The sequence below is a fragment of the Amblyomma maculatum genome, chromosome 4, assembly GCF_055883805.1.
Source record: "Amblyomma maculatum isolate TAMU_Amacu chromosome 4, ASM5588380v1, whole genome shotgun sequence".
Classification (NCBI taxonomy): domain Eukaryota; kingdom Metazoa; phylum Arthropoda; class Arachnida; order Ixodida; family Ixodidae; genus Amblyomma; species Amblyomma maculatum.
Genome location: NC_139347.1, coordinates 143,843,084 through 143,867,140, shown reverse-complemented (window position 1 = coordinate 143,867,140; position 24,057 = coordinate 143,843,084). Strand labels below are relative to the sequence as shown.

The window sequence follows — 24,057 nt, the reverse complement described above, 5'->3', positions numbered from 1 at the left end:
CAGTGTAGCAGATAAGTGAAACATGGAAAATGACCGCCATGATAGACGAGTGAAGAAAAGGCAAACGAAGAAACGCTGCACTCTAAGAACTGGAACTCTTATTTCAAGAGTCAAACAGCCTAATTACTCCTGCAGATCTCACTTTACTCCTGCCATATGCGAGGAAGAGTGAAATGGCCTTTCAATCTTCCAAGAAAAAATGAGTAAAGTGAACATTCTACTCCTGCAGATTTAGATAGCGTTAAAGGTTGTTTTACTCCTGCGATAAAGAAATTATAACTTTCCGTACCACACATGTTTCGATTGTTGCTCGGGCAGCACAAGTGTCCGTATTGGACATTGAAGCAGGCTTCTTTTTCATTTTTTCCTCCTGTCTGCGTGATACCGCATTAAATAGTAGTAATCAGCTATCAAGGGTAAAGGCTTCCAGGCGTGTCGTCTGCTACTGTTCTCAACTACGAAACTGTCAACTGCTCAAACCAAATTTACCTGAAGAAATGAATAACCTACGACCATCTAACTTCACAAATGAACTTTATTATTTGAAAATAATTTATGCATTCACAAATACTTGATAGTTATCAAACTCATGCTCCCTCTTCTTTCTTTTTTTCTTTTTTTAGCGTTGCGCAACTGTTGCTCTCCTTGTTCAGTTCAAGCGCTGCGTTAGCTGTGCGTTGTTTGTTCTTGCGGCCTGTCAGTTACATCGTATTTCGCTTAGAAATCCTCTATTACCGCCGGCTTGACCTCTTAAACTACCCTGTTATATCATTATGAAATGCATCGCAAGCCTCAAGCCTTCGCAGTGTTCACCATTTGCAGCGCGCACACAGGATATGACCTGCAACTTGCTTTCAATGCTCGCTCGCCAACGGCATCAACGGTCTCCGGACAATAATGGAGTCATTCAGGTAAGGTTCGCTTCTATTTTTTTTTTTCCGCAACTGCAAGTTTAAAACGCGCAAAAGCGTGTAGACTTCTGTTCATTAGCACATATTTTGAAGCCTCAGTTTTACCAAGCGCTATTTTCTTGTACTGGGAGCAGTGGCATTGTCGCTTGTTCGAACATGGGAGGCGCGTAGGCGCTATTTGTTTTGGCAGTGCTGTAACCGCTAATTTTCTTCCGTAGACACAGAAGTATGTGTTCTTGTGCATACATACTTTAATAACTTCCATTTTTTATCATCACAAATATGCATCGGCAGTCACGTTTATGTCCGGTTGAGTGAGGCATTACAATTTTGTTCCTTGCACTTCCAGGTGTACACTGTTTTTGAAAATGTTCTCCTGGAAGACAGCTGCTTGCTCAGGGTGGATGCTTGCTTGGTTGCTAAAGGCGTCCCGTGAACAGCATTAAGCTCGTAAGTGTGTTCTTCCGTCACATGATTCTCAAAAGGCACTACCATGATTAATGGTGATAAATGCTTTATTTGCCTACCTATGCTGTACAAGTGGAGGAACCGCGGCCTTAGGCTAAGCACATGCCCACAAAGTGCGGTAAGCTGTTGCCATGGTCTCCTAGGCTGTTCTGTCTGAGGACGTCATTGCATATTAGGGCACTTCAGATGGGCAAGCAGCTTGAGTATGCGAATGTGTTTGCTTGCACTTTATGTTCTGAAGATTAGTGTCGTGTGTAGCAGCCAATCAAGGAAGTAATCGTGAGTTAATCCGAAGAAAATGAATTGTTCATTTTTCACTTCCTGGCATACTTTTTTTCTTCTGTAGAAAAGTCACTTATAAACAGTATGCATACTTTTTTTATAGCTGCAGCATGGACATGCTGCATAAAGCCCTGTTATAAAGCCACTTTGAAACCTCAAAGAAGTAAAGTTGCTATTTAGGTCATGCTCATAAGAAAGAGAAGCTGCTAAGAATGGCTCACGAATTAATTGTCGAGTCATAAAGAATATTCTTTGTTGCTGTGCAAAATAATGCAAAATGTCCTACATCTAAAAAAAAATCTGGAAACATTTCAGTGACCTGCTGCGTGCTTGCTGAAACACACACACACAAAAAAAAGAAAATGAGGGTGGGGACCAATGTTGAGTGCACACAGGAAGTTGAGTAGCGGAGGAAGTCATCACCGAGCTCTATGACAGCAGACTTGGCATGGCAAGGAGTCATAGAGCACTGGCACGACAGTGTTGCATCGGCTTCAGCTCTTTCCACGCACTTTTGATGGCCTTCCATAACTCATCAGAATTTGCAGTGTGCAGGACCCTTTTTTGCAAAATGGCTTTTAATGCCTGAAATGTTTTCAGTGACTTTCATATCAGCGACCTTAGGAAGCCAAGCTAGTGTAATGGGCTACAAAGCTTTTCAAAGTGCACTTTCACAATGTGCGCCGTGAGGATAGGGAAAGAATGCTGCGGCAGAAAATGCCCATTCTTGTAAGCCATGATTTACAGCTCTTAACCACACGGCCAGAGTAAAGAGCACATAAATGACGAACACAGGTGCTGAACTTCAATTTTATTCTGTAACCACTAATATTCTGCTTATATACCCATAAAGGCACAGACAAGTGGCGATTTTTGACACTTGTGGCAACAAAAACTAATGTGACAAATAAAAACCAAAAAAAGTACCGAAAGGGCAAACCCGAACGAGGAGAGAACGAGATAGGCAAGTTATCTTTTAAGCCGCCAACACATGGAAAGTGGACTAATAAGTACAAAAAAATTACAAATGTGGAAGGAGAGCAGAAAATGGGTAGCAGAGGTAAAGGTAACAATTAGCACAGCAAAATGCATGAGATGAAGTGCACTAAAACTGAAAAAAAAAGCGTCATGAACAGCGACAATGAAGCCAACAATTGACATTGCCAAATGCAGAACACAAGCAGTACTAAATAGCTAAACCAAAGCAAATGAACGAAACGCGCAGGATCAACAAGGGTGAAGTCAACAATTAACATAGCGAAAGGATGAAGATGAGGTGCATAAAACCAAACAAGAAAGATAAAATGTCAAGAAATGAATTCAACAAATGTAACAAAGCTAAAACCAGGCTAGATTACAGAATTCCATAAAGAAAGGCAATCTCTTTTTCCAAAAGTGAAATGGAGGGGGTGCTAACACAATCATCCTTGAGCCTCAAAATCTTGGCAGCTTCGACTATTTCATGTGTCAGCTTTACCAATGTGTTTTTAACACTGTTTTTTTTTTTTTTCAAAGATTGGGTGGCATGGCTTCTTTGAGTCGGTTCCTGCAGTGGACGGGCAGATTCCTGGGGGATTACCTGAGAAGTCATTTTAATGCTCCATTAGCCTTTCATTGATGCATCAAAAAGGCTTGTTTGTCCATGTATACCTTACGGCAAGTGAAAGGCTTAGAGTGAGCGCCTTCTGTACACTGCTCCTAAGGGTTTTCTGTGCTTCTTGGTGCGGCATCTTTTCTTTTGCATTAACGATCCACGAAAGCTGCAATAGTTGCTCAGGGGCAGAAAAGAACGTCAACTCCTGCTTTCTTTTCACTCATCGTAAGGTTGTGGGAAATTTGGTGCATGCAACGAATCACTGCAACCTTTTTGCGTGGCCTGTGCACTTCAGCCAGTGGTTGTGTTTTTGCACTTGGTGTTTTTCAGCACTTTTTCTGCGACAGTGGAGAGGACTTGTAATGGGTACCCTGATTGCGTGAGCCTGCATACCTTTTTCAAGAAGCTTTCTTGCAATTTGTGCTTGCATGACTTGTTCAAGGCGTTGACAAGGGCAGACTGGATGATATTTCTTTTGACCAGCTTTGGAACGAGCGGAGCTGCATGTTAGGAAGGGATTGTTTCCCCTTGGTCCAATCCGCCTTTTGCGCGAGTTTTCTGCGCATGCGCGAAGCCCCAGCGGCGACTGATGAAAACACACTGAGAGACGTCGACGGCGCTTCTCGTCGCCGCACTCATAGCCAACGCACGGGGGCTGGAGGCGCGGTACGTTCACAGCCTCGGTAAAACGATGCCAACCACCTGTGCCGCTTACGTCTGCCACTCTCGAGGCGTGCCGGGATGCAAGACGCGTTTTGTTAGGTTTCCTTCGGCAAGCCGCGACCTGCAACGGCGTGAAGCTTGGATTAGGGCAACCAAGCGTCAAGACGTGAATGGGCGACCTTGGCAGCCGACTGCGTGCTCTCGACTGTGCGAAAAACACTTCGTTACAGGTATGTATGCATCTAAAGGAAATGTGCATGATGAAAAGTATCTACCGGAGTTTGCACCAAGCCTGTAACCCACCAGTGATAGCCGCAATGAGCATTTGTTCGGCGCGTCTGATGGCGATGTATTTTGTCGTTTGTTGCGAAGGGGCCGGGTAGCGCAGATATCAAAGGTGGTTGTGTGCGCTAGACCGTAATATTTAGCATGTTTTATTGCGACTGCCGCCTGACTAAAAAGAAGAAAAAAAAAAGGTGTTGTGATGCACCGCCGTCAGCGAGCCGAGTGGTTGAGCTGGTCATGAGGCTCGCGAACGGCAGTGCATTAAAACGCCGTATTTTTTTTTTCTTGTTAGTGAGGTGGCAGTCACGATAAAACATGCTAAATATTATGGCCTAGCGCACACAGCCGCCTGTGATATCTAAGCTACCTATCCCTTTCGCACATAAAGATAAGAAGGGACAAAATACATCGCCTTCAGGCCCCGGTGCAACTGAAGCAATCACGCACCGAAGAAATCCTCATTGCAGCTATCACTGGTGCGCTACAGCCTGGGTGAAAACCAGTAGGTACTTTTCATCATGCCTATTTCGCTTAGATGCATACATACCTGTAGTATCTGTGTTTTTGCCGCTCGGAGCATATGACGCACTTGCACGACGCACAGTATTTTTTTTTTTAATTAAAGGCTCGCCTTCGTGCACGCCAAAGCATCCGGACTTTGTTCCTTTAATGTACGCAATCAGATGCACTTCGTTAGGGAGCTTGATAATCGTCGTCTTCGTCCAACCGTTCGCAACGGCAAGGAAACCACCCGGCACAATAAATGAGTCTCCTGGAGGGTTCATGCTCGTTCACTTGCAGAGTGGATCGCTCTGGACGTAAAACAGGGTTGGTTCCTGACCGAGATGCGCATCCGATATGTAGGATATTCACATATGTGTCACCAAGTTGTTGATTCCGCAGAAATCGCGGCGGAGGCAGAAATGAACGTTGGAGATCCTTTCACAACAGAATGAACATTCTCTGCGCACCGAGAACCTTTTCACCACTGCGACCACATCCGTTCCGACTCCTGAGGCCAGAAACCGGCTACAGCTCTGAATCATCCATTGCCAGAAAAATGCAGCACTTTTCCTGCAGGTGTGCATTTCGGCCGGGACAATGCCCTTTTCACGGGGTGTGTATATGTGACTCTCTGCCGATCTTCGTGGATGAAATCCTATAGCTGCACGGTTGTAGATGACGCGAGGAGGAAGCGACGCCCATTGCACCATGCCGGCGCCGAGGTGACCGCATTGTGCTCGGTAACTCAAGACACCCCGCGCATATGCGCCGCTCAAAGTCACAGGACACGATTCCACTTAGCTCTGCAGCATCAACAAACCCCTGGCTGCTTTGCCCTTTGAGATCCCTCTCTCTCTCTGCCCCCACGCTCTCCTGTCTGCCGAAAACCTGCACGCGTCGAACACGGCCCGCGCTACACGCTCTTACAATACGAAGATAGTATATGCGTACGTGCGTTATGAGTGGATTGTGAAAACGCTCTACCTTCCCCCATACTGCGTGAACATGATATGCTGCAATCACTGTCACTACTTTCCGCTCCGAGGCCAAAAAAGGGGGGAAGCTTTCGCTTTCTACCAGCGTTGGCGTGGCCATTTCGTATGGTGTGCTCTCGCGTCGTCTGCTACACTGCCACTCAATGTGTTTCCCGCCCGCTCCCGCATGATGGTGCCACATCCTCGCGCAAAAGGCGGATTGCCCGGCACACATAACTGGGTGAAGAAGATTCTTAGTTCCAGGATGTGCATGGAATCATTGTCCGGCATTTCGTGCATAAATTTAAGGGGAGCCAGGGCACTCTTAAGGACACTAAAAATTTCAGGTACTTCATGAAAAAAAAAGGCTTCCTTGTCACAGTCGAAAAGAACCAAGAAATCATCCACAAAGCAGAAAATATTTTGAACTTGTTAGTGTTTGAAATGGTTCCTGAGACTTTTGTCATGCATAGCTAAGAACAGATCACTGATAACGGGGCAATACATGATCCAATGCAGATCCTGTGACTTTGGATAAAGTGTAAACCATTCCATTCTAGAAATGTTGATTTTAGGTACACAGAAAGCATAACCAAGAAACCATCTACAGAGACACCACACTCATTCTGGAAGGATACTGCTCCAGGTTTGTCGATAGCTTCACGAACGCATTTCATGAGGTCCCCCATCTTGAGGTATAGAATAAAATAATTTTAACATCTGTAGAAAAACACGGTAGGCTTTCTTTCTATTCCAGTTCAAAGACCTAATGATTTCATCTGCATTCTTTACCAGAAAGGTATCATCGATAGAAAGCAATTTCTGGTTGCCTTGCAAATACATAGAGACGTCTTTCTGCCAGGTATCCTCCGAAACAATAACGCACAGAGGGCACGAGAGGTATATCTGGCAGAAAGACGTCACTATGTATTTGCATGGCAACCTGAAATTACTTTTTATCGATGATTCCTTTCTGGTAAAGAATGCAGATGTAGTCATTAGGTTTTTGAACGGGAAAAGAAACAAAGCCTATCATGCCTTTTCTATAAATGCAAAAGGCTTGTTTTATTCTATACCTCAAGATGGACCTCATGAAATGCGTTCGCAAAGCTATTGACCAACATGGAACCATATCCTCCCAGAGTGAGTGTGGTGTCTCTGTAGATGGTCTCTTAGAATTGTTTTCTGTGTATCTAAAACAAACATTTGCAGAAAGGAATGATTCACACCTTATCCAAAAGCACGGGATCTGCATCATATCATGTATTACTTACTCCCTTGCTCAGTGATCTGTTCTTAGTTATGCATGACAGTAGTCTCAGGAATCACTTTGAAAACTCACGAATTCAAAAAATTTTCTACTTTGGGGACGACTTCTTAGTTAATTTAGACCGTGACGTAGAAACCTTTTTTCATGAAGTACCTGAAGTTTTGAGTGTCTTTAAGAGTATCCTGGCTCCCCTTGAATTAAAGCAAGAAATGCCAGACAATGATTCCATGTGCTTCTTGGAACTAAGCATCTTCACACCCAGTCACGTGAGCTGGGCATTTGAACCAAGGGGCAACTAGCCCTTCCTATAATATGACTCCGCTCGTTCAAAGCTGGTTAGAAGAAATATCATCCAGTCTGCCCTTGTCAATGCCCTGAACAAGTCATGCGAGCACAAATTACAAGAAAGCTTCTTGAAAAAGGTATGCAGGCTCACGCAATCAGGGTACCCGTTACAAGTCCTTTCCACTGTCTCAGAAAAAGTGCTGAAGCACATAGGCAACACGATAATGTTCCAGGGATTCCTTACATGCACCAAATTTCCCACAACTTTACGACGAGTGAAAAGAAAGCAGGAGTTGACGTTGTTTTCTGCCCTCGAGCAACTATTGCAGCTTTGATGAATCGTTAATGAAGAAGAAAAGCAAAAAAAAAAAAAATAAATAAAAAAGAGGCCGCACTAAGAAGCACAGAAAACCCTTAGCAGCACATGCGGAAGGCGCTCACTCTAAGCCTTTCACTTGCCGTAAGCTATACATGGACCAAACTGGCCGATGAAGGCTAATGGAGCATTAAAATGACTTATCAGGTATATCCCCCAGGAATCTGCCCGTCCACTGCAGGAACCGACTTAAAGAAGCCATGCCACCCAATCTTCGAAAAAAAACTGTGTTAAAAACTCATCGTTATAAGCTGACACATGAAATAGTTAAAGCTGCCAAGATTTTCAGGCTCAAGGATGATTGTGTTAGTACCCCCTCCATTTCACTCTTGGAAAAAAAGATTGCCTTTCTTTATGGACTTCTCTAATCTAGCCTGGTTTTAGCTTTATAACATTTGTTGAATTCATTTCTTGACATTTTATCTTTATTGTTTCGTTTTATGCACCTCATCTTCATCCTTTTGCGATGTAATTGTAGACTTCACCCTTGTTGCTCATGAGCATTTCCTTCATTTGCTTTGTTTTAGCTATTTAGTGCTCATCTTCTGCATTTAGCGGTCAATTGTTGGCTTCATCTTTCTTGTCATGCACTTTTTCTTTCAGTTTTAGTGTACTTCATCTCGTGCGTTTTGCTGTGTAATTGTTAGCTTACGTCTGTTACCCATTTTCTGTTACCATTGCATTTTTTTTTTCTGTTATTAGTCCGTTGTTCCACGTGTTGGCGGCTTAAAAAATGATTTGCCTATTTTGTTCTCCCCTTGTTCGGGTTTGCTCTTACGGTACTTCTTTTTGTTTTTATTTGTCACAAGTGTCGAAAATCACCACTAGTCGGTGCCTTTATGGGTATATAAGCAGAGTATCAGTGGTTCCAGAATAAGGTTAAAGTTCAGAGCCTGTGTTCGTCTTTTATGTGTTTACTCTGTCCGTGTGGTTAATTAAGCACTGTCAACCATGAATCAACACCATTAGCCCGACAACTTTTTCTATCCTTGCAAGGTCCTTTTAGTAGGTGAGAAAGGAGCTGGTGGCAATGATTACAAAATAAGCTTGGGAGCTCAGCTGACCATCAATGCAGGGAAGAGGTGAGAGGCTGTCTTTGTGGCAACCTCCCCCCCTCCCCCCCCCCCTTCACATGTTTAAGGATTTTTGAGTGCTTGGCCTGAGGCCATTGACATAAAGGGGATCATACCTTAAAATAGCAGTATTTAATGAAAGTTACAGCCTTGGCAGCAAAACAAACATGGTATATAAGAAAGCAAGCCACATGTCAAAAGACAAAAGTATAATCATTTACTTTTTAGCAACTAGGCAGCACTCTTTTTGTTTCTAGGCCCACCCAGTACAGGCCCACCCAGTAATGCCTTAAAGTTAGGGCTTTTGTGTAGCCATCCTATCTGAATCCTACTTTGTCACGCCTTTGCCTAATAAATTTATCTGACACATTAAGGCCCTTATCTCACCCCCTGTTACGAACAGGCTGTCACTAACTGAGGCAACAATTTGTAAATTCTTTTTGGTTGCTTTTTGGTGAGATAGTGGGAAGCATCTTTGATTTGGTCTTCATCCCGGTAAGTATGTATGATTATGCCCTCTGAAGCCTCAGCCACTCCAGTTGCTTTTCTGTAGTGCGCTGTCCAGTGATGTCCCTCTAATTCAGAATCTTTTCGCTTGAGGTATCGCGGCAGCCTTATAGGTCCGTAGCCATGCTGAAGCTCTAAGCAATGCATGTTGATAACTGTCCATTTTACAGATTGAAAAAGCGTTCACATCAGAAAGTGAGAAATGAACGATCCATAAATGGGTGTGTTTGGCCAGTGTTTAAATTGCATTTCTTGAATTGTTTGCTGTATAGGACAGTCTTCAGAACATAAAATATGAGCAAGGCCGTTTGTCTGCTCATGCTGCCTGTTCATCTGAAGTGTGCTTATGTGGAGTAACATCCTTAAAGAACAGTATAGCAGATGTGGGCATGCTATTCAACCCATGTACAACCTCTTGACCAATCACTTTGTGGCTAAGTGCAGTTACTACAGGCCTACTATTACCTTCCATGCTATGTGTGTGTTAATTGTTGCACTCCTTATTTAATCTTAAGAGAATGATCTGTGTAGGTAATTGCATAAAATGGATCACTACCTTATTTTGACAACTGATTTATTGCTATTGCTGCCATGCAGCATGTGACACTGATTGAGTGTATTGTTCTCAAGCACTTCCTTCAGCCAATGCTTGGTTTAATAATTTTGTTGTCATTGTCTTGTGTTAAGTAATGGCAATAATTAGTGAACTGGTTGATCTTGTGCCCTTCCAGCAGGTGTGCTTCTGCTTGGCAGCACATGAGAATCAGTGATTCTTGTTTATAAGTCACTGTACCTGTTCTGTTCCCAAACATGTAATTGTACTCAAGGGGACTCAATCACAGTTCTTCAATGCTGTTTTTTTTGTAATACACTAGTTGACTTTGCTTTATATTTGATGATATGTATTCTTTCCTTGACTATCATTGTGTATATCAGTGGGCCTCTTAGATTATCCACTGTCCGCAGGTCGCCTGAGTACAGCCCAGCCATTTGTTTACTAGGGTTGCTCTGGCGTTAGTCTTTCTCCAGATGGACAGTTCCGGGCTACCTGCTGGCTGCTAGACTTGCCAGGATGATTTTATGTTGGCTACTCGCATCCAACTAGCAAACAACGGAGAGGTGATGGGGAGGTGAGGAATGTCTGCGGCTGTTTTTATTGACTAGGACCGCAGAGCTTCGGGTGAAATTATCTTTTGTTTTTAGGGTGTCTTTAATAATGTGCAGGCAGGTGCTCATTTCAGCTGATCTGCAGTGCTCATTTATTACATCTTTAACTGTCGTCGCATACATATTTTGTATGTGTGTGACATTGTCTCCCATCACATAATTTACAAGATCAGATGTTCGTTCCATATTGAGCTTAATGAGTTCGGATTTGCAAATTATATTTGATCTGTCAAGTTGACAGTTCTAGCATCAACTTATTTTACAGCATTGTTCGAGAACCTTCTCGAGCGTGAGAGCAGACCTCAATTCCCTGTGCACTCAGGCATGCGCATTCATGCAAGTATATCGTCAGCATGCGATACACGGTCCGAGTGTTCGGTATTTACTTTTGTAGCGCAGTGGAAAGGACATACTTTGGTAATTGCTCAGAAATATTTTAAGATGTAACGCATGCATGCACTATCACGTTTCACTTGATTCATTAAGGTGGTCATGACAGCTAACAACTGAGCATAAACTAGTTATTGCATTTCACTCCTCACACGTTAAATTATAAATCATCGAAATTTGAGCTCATTCGGTGCAGCAGATAGTTTTAAAAATAATTTTTATTATTATTGAAATTGGCTTTCTGGTCTGGCAACCATTGGCCGCTGACGTCATGAGATATCATTCCCATGTCGTCTGCTATTCGCGATGTAGTCTATGTAGGCTGCACTTTTGCATTCATGCTTGGATGGTGGTCACAGATTTTTTTTTTTCAGCAAAAATATTTTATTCGCATATTCTCTTTTCCTTGAAAAGCCTTTACTATAATATGCGACTTTAGTGATCCTCGGACTTGTTTTGGGCTTCGTCTAGAGATTGCCGAGGAGGCTGAAATGGACGGGCTCATGCTGTATAATTCAGCATACAATCAGAAGCATCTTATTCTTACACTATGAGATTTAGCTTGTTTTAGCAACAAGCACTCACGCATATAAAAAGGTACTTGTCCGTTTCTTCCCGCCGTGTACCCGCGCCACGAAAGTGGGGAGGGGTTAGCATTATGTTCCTGATTGCTGAGGTATTGCCGTTGCTCTTTCGGTCCAAAAACTAAGAGTAAGCAAGCATTACCTTGAGGCGAGAGCATACCTTGCAACATTAAAGGAGCAGACAAAACTTTTAAACAAAGCAGTACCTCTTGACGACCTTCCATTGATCAGTTCCGTCGGTGTCGTTGGGCCGAAAACCTTACACTACGGTGATAGGTGCTGGTCGTGCTGGCGTCGTCGCCAGTGTAATGCGAAAAATCATGCGTCGATAAGCTAAAGCTGATAAGCTGACTGACCGTGCCTTATGCTGAAGGAAACATGCCTTATTCTATATTGCTTTTGTGCAGTAGCATCTTCATCAAGCGCTTTCGTCTGAGGGTCGGCCACTGAGTCAATCAACTCCCTCCCCCCTCCCTGCAAAGAAAAAAAAAGTGTCCTTTGATATTGCAGCCTGCATTTCAGACGACGCTCCACCGTGCATAGTCTTTTGTCCGCAGTGATAAGAATGTTTTTAATATGAAAGCGCCTCTACTTTAATAAAACTTTAGCAGCACACCTCTGATTTGAATTCATTATGCAATTGGGGCTGGTACAAAAGCAGCCAATGGTGTGTGCTGTGCCTTCACTGTGGGGAACAACTGCTAGCATGACCAGCGTGGCAGTACGGCCTTGCATGTTGTTTTTCATGCATGATGGCTCACACGGGGAAGATTGGGAAAAAATAAGGCGATAGACAGTGCATGCATTTGGCATTTCTCAAATATTTCTGAGTGCTTCCGAAAACACATTCTTTTTTCACTGTGCAGAAAAATGAAATGAAGACGTGAAAAATTAATGCACTCATGATACTGATGTACTGTCTTTGCCAGAAGTAACCGGGCTGCGTGTTCCGCTTCTCAGTCGGTTAGCAGAGAATTCATAAAACTTCTGATGCTGTAAATTGGTGCAACATAAATGAGAGCTCCTGTCTTCACTTGCCAAAAAGTTATGATCCTCAGGGGATCCATGTTAGCTTCAGAATACAAGCAAGAAGCAAAACATGCAGCCTGGTTACTTTTGGCAAAGACGGTACATGCACTTATTAATGTGCCTTCTCGAGTACGTACTGGGAGCTGCAACCCACGGCAATGCTCGAGAAGGTCCTCAAACAGCAAGTCAAGTAAAATAAGCTGAGTACGGACTTGAGAGATGAAACGTATTTTGCAAATAAATCGATTTAATGAGCATAGTATGATGCAAACATCTGCACTTGTAAATGGTGAGAAGAGATATGTTGCCCCCCACATACACAAAATAAGTAAGCAATGGCAATGGAAAGACACACAAGATGTCCACCACGACTGGCAGAAATAAGCACTATCCTTGAGATTGTACGAAATGTCTTGTTCACTAAAGTACCGCACATGCTCACCACTTCCATATAACCTCTGTTGTCTGCTAGCCGCCCAAGCGCAACCCACACTAAATCATCCTTGTGAGAGTGTGGCATTCAGTGGCATATCGTCAGAGAAAAAATAACCCCCCCCCCATACACACAGAAAAATGTAAGAGCTGGCTCCACGCTCGGGCGCCCCTTAGGCTAATAACTTAAGCCCAGTGACAAGGTGGCACGTATGCGGAAACTAACGATAAAAAAGAGTAAGCGTGACAAATGTCTCTTAAATGTAATTTATGTTCATTATTTTACCTGTGTTTGCTGTGTTTTTGGTCATTTATTTTTAATGTGACAGTATTGAAGGCCCCGTTTCCCCAAAATCTTGCATTGTTGGTGGCAACGTCGTGAGCAAAAAAGTAATGAGCAGGGTTCTAGCATTTGGTAATAAGCAGGTGACATTTTTGTGAGTCAGGCATTGATTTTTGGTGTTAGTTTGTGTGGCATCATGAGGCCGCATGAGATGCCGAATTGCCTGGAGCTCCTTACGATTGAAGGGTGAGATGGGCCCTTCCGAGTCGCACTTTTGTGCAATGTTGCTAAAGCAGGTATATATATATCTATGTCAGGTTGTCTTTCAGATAATGTGGTAGCTTATCACTGTATGCTAATGAATGTTTGAGATAAATGGATCAGTGGCGAAGCGAATAGCAGTATGCAGGTACGAAAAGGTAGGTCACCTTGTAGAAATGCAGACTGAAGACAGTCAAACTACCACATTATACCCTTAAAGGCAGACTTTAAGTATCCCTCCAGGTCTTAATTTTAATTTATTTATCCGAGGGCTGTTTTTAGCACCTGTTTTCCTTCCGGATTTGGTTTTCATTTATAATTGTATGAATTTAAGGTAGTCTCATTTCTCGCAAGGGTGGAAGAACGGGGTAGTTGCTGGTTCATATTGGGAAAGGAAAAAATGATTGCACACTCGACAAAGTGCTGTGTTGTCATTTTTTGTTCATGTCTCAAAAATGCGCTGTTATTTTTTCTCAAGCTCTCTGTTCTTACTGAGCTTTTTCATTTCACCTCAGATGCATGACCTACAGTAATGAAGAAGAACATGCCTCTTTGTTTATGCCTTATCACTTAATGTTGTAGTATTATATTTTTTTTCTTATGTCTATAGCCCTGTGTTTTAGATAAAAAGAACGACCGAGGTTGCCCTGCTTTGTTATATTGAACAACAATGCGCTATAAAGTCATCCCGCTGTCAAAACATGCATGAACATCGGAGCATATCCTACCTTCCGTTATCACTCTCAAAGAAAGTGTCTAGTATGCAGAAACACTAAGGCGGTAGGCATTGCTAGTGAAGTTAACTGCCGCCTGACCACATGCCCACAGGCTACGAGGTCAGCCACTCAGTGTGTATGTGTGTAAGGGCTGATGTGTTAGCAGAATTAGGGTAGCAGCAGCTTCTCTACACTGCCAGGAAATGAACCACTGACAGGGTTTTAATTAGTTTGAATACTTGTCACGCAGTATGCTGTGTTGGTCCAACTGGTCACATTGCAATGCATCACCTTCTTAGTTGGATCTCTGCCTTCTCCACCACTGCAGAGTGTAGGTAGCAGTGTGTTATTAGTCTGTGCAGACGTAATTGAGCAGAAAGGTTGCTTTGTGGTCCAAGCAACAGCGATCCGATATCACCTTTCTTAAAGGTTGTTGGGCTGGTGGAGTGCATTACACAAATATTACATGTATAATGTATGTTCTGCATGCACATGTGCTTGGTAGCATTGCCGCAGTATCTTTGACTATTCAGGATCGATGACAAGAATGCCAGCCTACCTACCACCAGCTGTTGTGAACACCTCGATTACTATATTATTGCGTTGCTATAGTGGCTTATCCACAACCAATGACTCGGTCAAAAGAACATAAGCACTCCAGAGAGCTTAGACGTTAGCTTGACAGGGTCAGGGTGCTTACTGAATTTGGTATGGCAAGCATAATGCAAAAAAGGAAGTGGTGGCAGTCCTAAAACTTTTACACTCTGCTAGATATAACTTCTGTGTGGATCTTGCATGAAAGTAGCAATTATCAGTCAATTTTGCAAATATATTCAGTGGAATCAGCTGTGCAATACAGTATGATGCTATATCTGGCTAATTGCACATACATTTAGGTTTTTTTTTTATTCTGCAAGCTGGCCATAAGGCATATTATAAAAACCCATTTAAATTGTTTTCCATAAGTAACCGAAGAAGGCTCTTGCTCTTATCGTTGTCGGTGAGCCATTTGGAGAAGTCCGCTTGCCTTGTTGCAGTTTTCCTGCTGAATCTGTCCTTGATGGTCCCTGCACAAGTGCACAGCAGGTGGCGAACATCCACTTCTGCAGCTGGTGTGCAACACTTCGGGCATGTGGCGGGTCCGATGTCTTCTTGAGATTCCCATCAGCATGTTACAGATAGGGTAAGGGCCGCCCCAGCTCTTATTCTTGTTTCTTGCTATTGTTGTCTGCAGTACTAAAACCTGGCTCCTCATCTCCCTGGTATATGCAGTAATCAATTACAGGCTCTGCATCTCAAATACCCATATATTTGAACCTTTGAACAACAACAGCATCTGGGGACATCACATGCAAAGATTTGAAAATACGCAAACAGACAGGCTAAAGTGACACTCCAAGCTAACCTCATGGTGTCATTACGTGGTTGACTGCTGCCATGCGCAAAGTACAGATGTGTCTGAATTGTTCTTTATATGCCACAGAGCTAGACGATGATAATGATGGCAGCAGGCAGGGGCAGTACCTCGAGGTGTATGCAGGGCCACTGTACTATGCAGATTCCATTTCCTTCCAAATAACAGGTTCCAAATTTACAAGGAGTGGCTCATACATAAATGTAGCCCTTAGTCGAGTGTAAAAGGCACTCTATATTTCCTTGGTATGGATGATCAGGTCGTTTAGGCTTTTTGAGAAAATGCATTGCATAAAAGGGTTGCCCTTTCTCAGTATTATTTACACTTGGCAAAGTGCTAGACTGCATTATGCAAAGATAGTCTGCAGTCTACCTCTCCCTTCTTGCCACCCTGCTGAAAGATATCTGTTGTATGTCTGTAGCAATGCATCCGTCTGTTGTTTCAGGCTACTAGGAAAAGTGACACTATGCACAGGCAACCGTAATAAGCATACTTATTGCGTCCCCACTAGCAACGTAAAGCAATTTGCCTTTACAGTGGTCTTGTTTATGCTCTTTCAGCTAATTGCTTGCCTTTTCATGATGCTATTTCCTTACACCTTCAGTTAAGATCACTGCAAAATTACCATATATGTGCCCTGGGGGTGAAACCGCAGCCATCTGCTGGGAAATAAATCACATGACTGCATTAATTTTGTAAGAACTGAATCTGCAGTTTTTACCACACATTAACGGTGCATTAGAAAGACACCAGTATCAGTTCTGAATGAAAAATGTAACCCTTACTAAATTTTATGGACATAAACACGTGAAAAAGTGCTGGCCTTTACACATTCTTTAAACTGACCACTGAAAGTCAGCAACAGAGCTATCTATAGATACATACACCTTCACATTGTCTTTTTGTTTACTGTTAAATACAAATAAAGTCAGATATCCAAGCATTCAGGCGCCTGATGCAGTCATTGGTTGTGGGTGTGCTGCTTTAGGAATGCAATAATAAAGCAGTTGAGGTGTTCACGACAGCTGGTGGTTAGGTGGGTCGGTGTTTTTGTCATCAACCCTCAACAGTTAAAGGCTAACCAAGCAGATGTGCATGCAGAACATCAATTGTACGCATAGTTTTTGTTTAAAGCATTCTAGCTGCACATCGAGCTTTAAATAAACTGATACCCAGTCGCCGTTGCTCTACTTTTGAAGCAACCTTTCTGCACAAGTAGATCTGCACATACGAACAAGCCTGGTAGGAAGTGGCTCTTTAGCATAACACCATCGGCTGCTGTCTAGTTTCAATTGATGAGTGTGCACTGCTCTACCTACAAAGGAGAGGTGCAGATTATTTGCTCTGTGTGCTATCTGCACGGTCCAGTAATTGAGAAGGTGCAGATCCATTTGGGCAGGTGACACATTGTCATGTGACCAGTTCGGCTAACAAAGCATACTTCGTGGCTCGTATTCAAACTTCTCAAAGCCCTGTTAGTGGTTGATCACTGCCAGTGTAGAATAGCATTAGTGAAGCTGCTGCTACCCTGACCCTGCTCACACTTCAGAAGTTTTGCCTAGCCGGCACACTGACGGACCAACTGATCGACCTTGTAGCCTGTAAGCATGTGCTCGGGCAGTGGTTAACTCTATTAGTGCTTCTGATTTATAGTTTCTTGCACTGTTTTTTACATGCTCGACACTTTCTTTGAGGATGATAATGGGAGTTAGGATATACTCTGATCTTCATGCATGTTTTGACAGTAGGGTGACTTTATGGTGCATTGTTGTTCGTTATAACAAAGCAGGGTGACCTCGGTAGTTCTTTCTGTCTCAAACTCAAGGCTATAAACACATATTTTGACAGTAGCTCCACCCTCGTTCACAATAAGCATTTGTGATAGCTGAGGCCAATATAGGTGGGCTCTACTTCAGAGCTAGAAAAAAGTAGTGAAACCAGTACCAACAAGTTCCATAAGTACTCACTGGTACCAAGCTGTCGAGGATTTTCTCTTTAGTCTGACATATCGAATACACACACATGTGGCAGCTGTTAAATTAGGTTTAAAAAAAATAAAAACAACAGTAGGCGATAATGCGTAAACAAATTCATCTTCTTCATTGCTGTAGGTAATGCATCTGGGGTGGAATGAAAAAACTCAGTAAGAATAGAGAGCTTGGGAAAAAAATAAACCGCACTCCTAAGACATTGAAAAAGAAAGAGATGACAACACAGCGCTTTGTCCTTGTCTCAAGAGAGTGCTGTTTTTTTTTCCCAGAGATGAACTACCAGCTAGCTCATTTTTCCACCCTTGCAGGAACAGAGACCACCTTAAATCGACGCGGTGCTACAAATGGAAACCAAGTCCGGAAGGAAAGCAGGTGTTAAAAATCTCGGAAAAATAAATTAAACCTAACTTTAAAACCTGCAGGGATACCTAAAGTCTGCCTTTAAGGGTATGCTGCTAGTTGCTTCGTCACCGATTCATTTATTTCAAACATTTATTAACATACAGTGATAAGCTACCACATTATCTGAAAGACAACCTGACATATATATACTTGCTTTAACAATTGTATAAAAGTGCGACTCGGAGGGGCTTGATTGCCATCTCACTCTTCAATCACAAGAAGCTCCTAGCAATTCGGCATCTCATGCGGCCTCATGATGCCACACAAAGTAACACCAAAACTCAATGCCTGACCCACAAAAATGTCACCTGCTTATTACCAAATGCTAGAACCCTGCTTATGACTATTTGCTCACAACATTGTCAACAATAATGCAAGATTTTGGGGAGAATGGGGCCTTCAATACTGTCACATTAAAAATAAATGACCAAAAGCACAGCAAAAACAGGTAAAATAATGAATATAAATTACGTTTGAGACATTTGTCACACTTACTCTTCTTTTTTATTTTAGTTTCTGCATACGTGCTGCCTTTTGAGTGCACTTAAGTTATCTCATTAGCCTACGGGGCGCCCGAGCGTGGAGCCAGCTCTTGCATTTTTCTGTGTGTAGGGGGGAGGGGGGCTACTTTTGGTTGCTCCAGAATGCGTTCATTTTTTCTCGACGATATGCTGCTGGATGCCAGACTTTCACAAGGATGATTTAGTGCGGGCTGCGCTTGGGTAGCTAGCAGACAACAGAGGTGATATGGAAGTGGTGAGCATGTGCGGTACTTCATTGAACACGACATATCGTACAATCTCAAGGATAGTGCTTATTTCTGCCACTCGTGATGGACATCATGTGTGTCTTTCCATTGCCATTGTTTACTTATTTTGTGTATGTGGGGCAACATATCTCTTCTCACCATTTAAAAGTGCAGATGTTTGCGTCATACTATGCGCATTAAGCCGATTGATTTGTAAAATGCATTTCATCTCAAGTCCATACTCAGTTTACTTTACATGGCTTGCTATTTGAGGGCTTTCTCGGGCATTAGCGCGGATTGCAGCTCCCTGTGCTTAGTCAGGAAGGCACATTAATTCGTACATGTACAGGGTCCTTCAAAATATGTGCGAACACGGCGAAGCGTGCCCGCGCTCCGTGAGCGTCAGCGCATCCGGCGCGGTCGCGCATCGAAACAATGTGGCGCATGCGCACGCTATGTGCGCATGCGAACGCTTCGAATATGTGCGAATATGCGAATATGTGCGAACGCTTCGCCGTGTTCGCACATATTTTGAAGGACCCTGTACATCAGTATCATGAGTGCACTCATTTTTCACATGTTCATTTCATTTTTCTGCAAAGTGGAAAAAGGACGTGTTTTGGAAAACACTCAAATATTTGAGAAATGACCAATGCATGCACTATCTATCACTTTATTCGTTCCCAATCTTCCGCGTCATGCATCATGCATGGACACCAACATGCAAGGACTGTCACGTTGGTCATGCTAGCGGTTTCTCCACAGTGACGGCACAGCACACACCATTGGCTGCTTTTGTACCAGCCCCAATTGCATAAAGAAGTCAAACCTGCGGTGTGCAGCTTAATTTTTATTTATGGTAGAGGCGCTTGCATATTAAAAACATTCTTATCGACGTTATGCATGGATGACGGCATGCAACAGACACACTGTCGTGTCAGCTCTACCACATAGTGTCCTCTTTTCCCCTGATAGATTCCTAAGACTGCACTGCATTCCCATCCAGCAATGGAGCCAAAGTTCGAGCGTCACCGATGCTGGCATCGACAAATCCCATTGATGCTCTCTCTCTCATGCTCCCTGTTTCCGCACTCCTTTATGTTGAGTTTTGAGAAACTAAAATCAGCTTTAAACCTGTGCCCTTTTAGCCATTTAAAGCTGTGTCTAGCTGGGTCAAAGCTATTGCATGACCTTTCAATTTTTTTTTATCATATGTTTTTGGACTCCTAAAATAGTGACTCCCATTTGAGAAACATTGCTTTTTGATGGCTGAAGTGAAACATGATAGTGCATGCATGTGGTACATCTCAAATATATCTGAGCTATTACCAGAGCATGTCCTCATTTCCACTGCATTGAAAAATAAAATACCATGCACCCAGATTGTGTTTCACACACTGGCGATATGCTTGCATGAATGCGCATGCCTGAGCATGTACTGAGGGCTATGATCTGATGTCACACTCGAGAAGGTCATTAAATGATACCATAAAATAAGCTGAGGCTATGCACTTGACAGATGAAAGATATATAGAGAATCCGAGTTCAGTGAGTTCATTATGAAATAGAAATCTGCAATTGTCAGTTGCCTGGTGGGAAAGAGTGCCGCATGCATATTATACGTATATAAGCAGCGACAGCTGACAAAGAAAAAGATACCATAGGTGGGCACCATGGATCAGCTAAGAGCACCTATGATGCCCTCGGATAAAAGAAATGTCGCATGATACTCCTGTCCTTCTAGTCAGTTTAAAAATAGTGCATAAATTTCTCACTTCTATATCACCTCTCCATTGTCTGCTAGTTGGAGGGCTGCAGCGAGCATAAAATAATCCTGCCATGTCTGGCTGCCAGTAGGTACAAACAAGACAAATATGAATAAAAATTGAAAACGTTGCTTATGCTTTCTCTAGTTTCGCTGGCTGCTAGCTTCCCTATGTAATTTGTCATTTGATAGATTTCATTACTACAAAAGCAGCGTCACTTCAAAATTTACATTGTCATGGTCTTGCCTGAGTGGCAGTATTAACTTAAAATTGTATAGACACCATAATAATGCCACAGCATTCATGGCTTTATTCTGGATATAGTCTGATATAGGCATTCTGAGCAAAAATCATAAATCATGGGCATATCTCTAGCAGGTGGTGGTTGGCTGGTGACATGGCTGGACACTGCTCAGTGGTTGTGCATGTCACGAGTCTACATGACACGGCTAAAGGCCCGTTCACACTTGCGACTAGCAGCGGTCGCGTGACCGTTTTGGTCGAAAAGCGACAGTCGCAAATGGTCGCATCGGTCGAAAAGCGACTGCCGCGGGCCGATCGGGCACTGCTCGAATTTTCAGTCGCGCGACTACTAGTCGCAAACCATTTCACCAATCAGCGAGGTCCCGGAGTACTTGATCGAGCACCTTCTCAATGCAATTAAAGAATACCCCTACCTTTTCAACAAACGGCACCCGGAATTCAAAGGCAGGGAGATAGGATATCGCCTGGGAGGAGATTGGAAAGATATTTGGACTATCTGGTAAATACCATGAACTTTTAAGAAATGGATTTTTCACGCAGGTGCAACATTTTATATTGACACCACGGTGATTGACATTGTCTATTCGTCGTCGGCGTTTTCCTGGAAACACGAGAGCGCGGCATGCGTACCGGCTCGCCTGAAAAAGCTGAAGTGTCTGGCAGGCGGCAGCTACCGACGTTCACTGTCATCGCCCAGCAGATCTCCTACTCCCAACTCGTTCGGAACGAGAACAGAACTAGAAGGCGACTGTCGCAAGTGTGAACATTGGTAGTGGCGAGCTCCTCTCCTCTGGTCGCGCGACTGGTAGTCGCAAGTGTGAATAGACCTTAAGTTGGCAGATAGGAATTCTGGCTTTAACCAAGCCATTAAATGTGCCCGAGTGACCTAGGGGTAGCATGTCTTTGTCTGGATCCAAGGTTCTTTGGATCCAGTCAACCAGGCATCCCCAGGTGACTCAGGTAGGTTCAGATCTCTTGGTTAAAGCAGGTCTCTATATCTTTATGTGGTCTAACATAATGTGATGGCTTACAACTGCGTTAATGAGTATGCACAACATAATAGAATAAATTGTGGGGTTACTCAATTACCCTGTAGTGAAGTGTCTGTACATGAATGAGAATCCACATGGAAGCCCCAATGTGCTCCATCATACACTTAAGGTAGAGTTTAAAGGACCCCCGATTTTTTTGCGTGTTGTCTTTGTAACAGTGTGCATGACTATACATGGATTACCACATAGTATTTGTTTATGGCTGCTAAATAATACAATCTCTCCCATCATCTGTTTCAATTTCAATGCCATAGCAATGGCTGTGTCAGAAATCAGTATAGGTCATGGAAGGCATGAAAAACAAGAAACTGCAATATCTGCTTCATGATTTTATTCACTATATCGCTGAAGCTAGCCTGGTTCAGGAGCAGTCATCACACCGAACGTGCCTTTATGACCTTCTTGATATTTGACACAAAAGCCTTCTTCTCCTGGATTCTAAATATAACTAAACTCAAGGATTCATTCAAGTTATTAACACGAAAGCGTTACTTCGCTATGTTCACAGATTTCTGTCCGTAGACCGCACCCGCAAAATCGTGTCCGCAGCAGTTGCGAGTAATTAAGAAACGTGAAAGGTTAATGAGTGGTGTCAATCGATAGAGGCTGACATAATGTTGCTGCCGAAAAATAGGCCAGTAAGCTAGTTAGGTAATTAATTACAGGCAAAAAATGTAAAAGTTCTCTGCAGCAGTTGTGAGTAATTGAGAAGTGGTAGAGGTTAATGAGTCCAATTGATAGAGGGTGACGTAGTGTTGTGTGCGAAATAATAATTAGGCCAATAAGGTAATTAGGTCATTAATTAGAGGCAAAACATGCAAAATCATGTCCGTAGCAGTTGTGAGTGATTGAGAAATCGTAGAGGTTAATGAGTGGTGTTAATTGATAGAGGGTGATGTAATGTGTGCAAAGAATTAGGCTATTAAGGTAATTAGGTAATTAATAAGAGGCAAAAAATGAAACAGTAAAGGCAAAAATGGTCTCATTAGCTAATGGCTTGGTGCCACATTTGAATGTATCAAATACTAAAATAATTAAACCAGTGAATTAAGGTGACTTCAAGTATGTGACATTACACAACCTGAAGTCGAGCTAAAAAAGGGCATATGAAGGGATTAGCATGCAATTTCGAAGTACCAAAGACTAAAGTAGTTAAGGCAGTCAATTAGAGTGGCGTCAAAGGTGTGACGTCACGCAACTGGAAATAGAGCTGAAAAGGGGCATAGGAAGGGATTGTGCAATTTGAAAGTACCAAAGACTAAAATGAATAAACAAGAAGTGGATAATGTGAGCTAGAGGCTGTGACGTCGCACTACCAACCGGAAGTCTAGCTGAAGAAGGGCATAGGAAGGGATTGGTGCACAATTTGAAAGTACCAAAGAAAATGGGTAAACAATAAGTGAATTAAGCAAACAGAAGCAACCAACAGCAGATTCCGTGCTTTTGCATTACTCCAATTCAGATTCTGCAGCGCTGTTTTTAGTTGTAGATGGATGCCACTCTGCAGAAGCGGCCTCAGTAAACTCCAGAGGGAGTAGAGGTTCGCCAGTACAGCTGCATGTGTTCTACATCCAAAGCCAATTCTCGAGCAACAAACGGTCCAGTGCCGGCCAGGCTTGTGTTTAGCCTCTGAGGGACTAGCATAGTGGTATTCCCACTTGAGGTATAGCAAATTGGCAGTCAGAATAAACGAAGTATGTGGATTTCTAGATCACTAGCTTTGTTTAATGATTTGGAATGAAAAGTCTACACTTGGTCATGATGTGCCACTGCTAGGGCATACCTAGGTGGCGACCCCAGGCGTTCACACCAAGTTTTGTTTTGTTGCATTAGCTGTAGGTTAAAATGAAAACTTGAAATTAGGAGTATGTTTAGTTGCTTATAATGGTTTGCTTTAACCTCCCTTGCATTGTTTTTATTTATATGCAGGCACCTGGAAAATGCAAGGATATCTTGAGCGGCTTCACTCGGCTCGGCAAGCTGCGATGTGGTCGAGCGGCAGGATCACTTGGTTAAAACTTTTCTCACAGGATCACTTGGCTTGTAGCAGTGTTCTGGGCATCTAATGCCAATTAGACTGTGGTGTCGAAAACACTGATGTGCCTAGACCTCACAGAGCACATCCCAAATGTATTGCTGGCATGCACAGCAATTGTGAGAAAATAAAAGCTGTCATCAGCGTGCTTTTGCATCCCTATTTATTGAAGCACTGATTTCACATCACAGACTGTTGTGTGTATGGTGCAAGAAGTGTGGAAAAAATTTGTACATTCACCATTGAACAGTGTGTAGTGGAAATACTATGCACTGTTTTGCAGAGGAAGGTATGGCCAAAGTGAGTCCTACAAAACATATGGCTGGAACTG

General features: G+C 43.0%; 1 long non-coding RNA gene across 1 annotated transcript; it reads left to right on the top strand.

The window, feature by feature from the left end:
• Positions 1-648: 648 nt before the first annotated feature.
• Positions 649-23,874, top strand: LOC146193241 (uncharacterized). The gene is made up of 3 exons (XR_014706804.1): positions 649-911; positions 1,261-1,361; positions 23,621-23,874. It is a non-coding gene; the product is annotated as an uncharacterized LOC146193241 (long non-coding RNA).
• The last annotated feature ends 183 nt before the right edge of the window (positions 23,875-24,057 follow it).